Source organism: Lutra lutra, chromosome 3 (genome assembly GCF_902655055.1).
Source record: "Lutra lutra chromosome 3, mLutLut1.2, whole genome shotgun sequence".
Taxonomy (NCBI): domain Eukaryota; kingdom Metazoa; phylum Chordata; class Mammalia; order Carnivora; family Mustelidae; genus Lutra; species Lutra lutra.
Genome location: NC_062280.1, coordinates 51648413 through 51652783, shown reverse-complemented (window position 1 = coordinate 51652783; position 4371 = coordinate 51648413).

The window sequence follows — 4371 nt, the reverse complement described above, 5'->3', positions numbered from 1 at the left end:
TAAGTTTCCCGTTCTTTAAAATTTGGGGAGGCAGTTTCTTCTAACAGACCAAAATACACCCAAAATAAAGTGTGTGGCTCTGTTCTATTCACCAGTCTAACATACATATTTTTTTTATTCTTTTTTTTTTTCTCCTTTCTTCTCCCCCTCATTTTGGGTCTCTTCCAATTTGCTTTGTGTATATTTTTCTGGGGTCATTGCTACCCTTTTAGTATTTTGTTCTCTCATTCATCTATTCTTATCTGGATAAAAGGACAAGGTGGAAAAACTCACCTCAAAAAAAAGAACAAGAGGCAGTACTGATGGCTAGGGATCTAATCAATATGGACATTAGTAATATGTCAGAACTAGAGTTCAGAATGACAATTATCAAGGTACTAGCTGGGCTTGAAAAAAGCATGGAAGATACTAGAGAATCTCTTTCTGGAGAAATAAAAGCCCTTTCTGGGGATATAAAAGAACTAAAATCTAACCAAGTTGAAATCAAAAAAGCTATTAATAAGGTGCAATAAAAGAGAGGCTTTAACTGCTAGGATAAATGAGGCAGAAGAGAGAATTAGTGATATAGAAGACCAAATGGTGGAGAATAAAGAAGCTGAGAAAAAGAGAGACAAACAACTACCAGACCATGAGGGGAGAATTCAAGAGATAAGTGATACCATAAAATTAAACAGTATTAGAATAACTGGGATCCCAGAAGAAGAAGAAGAAAGACAGAAAGGGGCAGAAAGTATATTGGAGCAAATTATAGCAGGGAATTTCCCTAATTTGGTGAAGGGAACAAGCATCAAAATCCAGAAAGCACAGAGAACCCCCTCAAAATTAATAAAAATGGTCCACACCCCACCATCTAATAGTAAAATTTACAAGTCTCAGTGACAAAGAGAAAATCCTGAAAGCAGCTCGGGACAAGAGGTTTGTAATATACAACAGAAGAAATATTAGATTGGCAGCAGACCTATCCATAGAGATCTGGCAGGCCAGAAAGGACTGGCATGATATATTCAGAGCACTAAGTAAGAAAAATATGCAGCAAAGAATACTATATCCAGCTAGGCTTTCATTGAAAATAGAAGGAAAGATTATTGTTCAAAATCTTTGGGACACAGCAAATGCAGTCCTGAGAAGAAAGTATATAGCAATACAAGTCTTTCTCAAGAAACAAGAAAGGTCTCGGGATGCCTGGGTGGCTCAGTTGGTTAAGCAGCTGCCTTCGGCTCAGGTCATGATCTCAGCGTCCTGGGATCGAGTCCCACATCGGGCTCCTTGCTCATCAGTGGATCCTGCTTCTCCCTCTGCCTCTGCCTGCTGTTCTGTCTGCCTGTGCTTGCTCTCTCTCCCTCTCTCTCTCTCTGACAAATAAATGGATAAAATCTTAAAAAAAAAAAAAAAAGAAAGAAACAAGAAAGGTCTCAAGTACATAGCCTAACCCTACACCTAAAGGAGCAGGAGAAAGAACTGCAAAGAAAGCCTAAACCCAGCAGGAGAAGAGAAATAATGAAGATCAGAGCAGAAATTAATGAAATAGAAACCAAAAGAACAATAGAACAAATCAATGAAATTAGGAGCAGTTTCTTTGAAAGAAGCAATAAGATTGATAAACCCCTGGCCAGACTTAAGAAAAGAGAAAGGACCCAAATAAATAAAATCATGAACAAAAGAGGAGAGATCACAAACAACATCAAATAAGTACAAACAATTATAAGAACATAATATGAGCAACTATACACCAGCAAATTGGACAATCTGGAAGAAATGGATGCATATCTAGAGACATGTAAACTACCAAAACTGAACCAGGGAGAAATAGAAAACCTGAACAGACCCATAACCAGTAAGGAGATTGAAGCAGTCATTAAAAATCCCCCAACAAACAAGAGCCCAGGGTCAGACAGCTTCCCAGGGGAATCCTACAAAATATTTAAAGAAGAATTAATACCTCTTCTCCTGAAACTGTTCCAAAAAATAGAAATGGAAGGAAAACTTCCAAACGTATTTATGAGGCCAGCATTACTTTGATCCCCAAACCAGACAAAGGCCCCATCAAAAAGGAGAATTACAGGGGTACCTGGGTGGCTCAGATGTTTGGCCATCTGCCTTGGCTCAGGTCATGATCTCCAGATCCTGGGATTAAGTCCCATGTTGGGCTCCCAGCTCAGTGGGGAGTGCTTCTCCCTCTCCCTCTGCCTCTTCTCCTGCTCAAGCTCTTTCTCTGTATCTCTCTGTATCAAATGAATAAATAAAACCTTTAAAAAAAGGAGAATTACAGACCAATATCCTTGATGAACACAGATGCAAAAATTCTCACCAAAATATTAGCCCGTAGGATGCCACAGTACATTAAAAAGATTGTTCACCATGACCAAGTAGGATTTATTCCTGGGCTACAAGTTTGGTTCAACATCTGCAAATCAATCAATATAATACAATACATTAATAAAAGAAAGCATAAGAACCATATGATCTTCTCAACAGATGCAGAAAAAGCATTTGACAAAGTGCAGCACCCTTTCTTGATTAAAACTCTTCACAGTTTGGGAATGTGATCAATCATCAAAGCCATCTATGAAAAACCCACAGCGAATATCATTCTCAATGGGGAAAAACTGAGAGCTTTTCCCCTAAGCTCAGGAACATGGCAAGGATGTCCACTATCACCACTGGTATTCAACATAGTACCAGAAGTCCTAGCCTCAGCAATTAGACAACAAAAAGAAATAAAAGGCATCCAAATCAGCAAAGAAGAAGTCAAACTCTCACTCTTTGCAGATGGTATGATACTTTATGTGGAAAACCCAAAAGACTCCATTTTAAAACTGCTAAAACTCATACAGGAATTCATTAAAGTGTCAGGATATAAAACCAATGCACAGAATCAGTTGCGTTTCTGTACACCAACAGCAAGACAGAAGAAAGAGAAATTAAGGCATCAATCCCATTCACAGTTGCACCCAAAACGATAAGATACCTAGGAGTAAACCTAACCAAAGAGGCAAAGAATTTGTACTCAGCAAACTATAAAGTACTCATGAAAGAAATTGAGGAAGACACAAAGAAATGGAAAAATGTTCCATGCTCGTGGATTGGAAGAACAAATATTGTGAAAATGTCTATGCTACCTAAAGCAATCTACACATTTAATGCAATCACTATCAAAATACCATCCATTTTTTCCGATGGAACAAATAATCCTAAAATTTATATGGAACCAGAAAAGACCCTGGATAGCCAAGGGAATGTTGAAAAAGAAAACCAAAGTTGGCATCATTATAATTCCAGACTTCAAGCTCTATTACAAAGCTGTCATCATCAAGACAGTATGATGCTGGTACAAAAACGGACACATTGATCAGTGGAACAGAATAGAGAGCCCAGAAATGGACCCTCAACTCTATGGTCAACTATTCTTTGGCAAAGTCAGAAAGAACATCCAGTGGAAAAAAGACAATCTCTTCAACAAATGGTGTTGGGAAAACTGGACAGCCACATACAGAAGAATGAAACTGGACCATTCCCTTACACCACACACAAAAATAGACTCAAAATGGATGAAAGACCTAAATGTGAGAAAGGAGTCCATCAAAATCCTTGAGGAGAACACAGGCAGAAACCTCTTTGACCTCAGCCACAGCAACTTCTTCCTAGAAACATCACCAAAGGCAAGGGAAGCAAGGGCAAATATGAACTATTGGGATTTCTTCAAGATCAAAAGCTTTTGCACAGCAAAGGAAATGGTCAACAAAACCAAAGGACAACCCACAAAATGGATGAAGATATTTGCAAATGACATATCAGATAAAGGATAGTATTCAAAATCTATAAAGAACTTATCAAACTCAACACCCAAACAACATATAATCCAATCAGGAAATGGACAGAAGACATGAACAGACATTTCTCCAAAGAAGATATCCAAATGGCCAACAGACACATGAAAAAGTGTTCATCATCACCTGGCATCAGGGAAATATAAATCAAAACCACAGTGAGATACCACCTCACACTAGTCAGAATGGCTAAAATTAACAAGTCAGGAAACAACAGATGTTGGCAAAATGCAGAGAAAGGGAACCCTCCTACATTGTTGGTGGGAATGAAAGCTGGTGCAGTCACTCAGGAAAACAGTATGGAGGTTCCTCAAAAAGTTGAAAATAGGGGCACCGGAGTGGCTCAGTGGGTTAAAGCCTTTGCCTTCAGTTCAGGTCATGATCCCAGAGTCCTGGGATCAAGCCCTGCATCAGGCTCTCTGCTCAGCAGGGAGCCTGCTTCCTCCTCTCTCTCTCTGCCTGCCTCTCTGCCTACTTGTGATCTCTGTCAAATAAGTTGAAAATCTTATTTGATCTCTGTCAAAAAAAGTTGAAAATAGAGCTA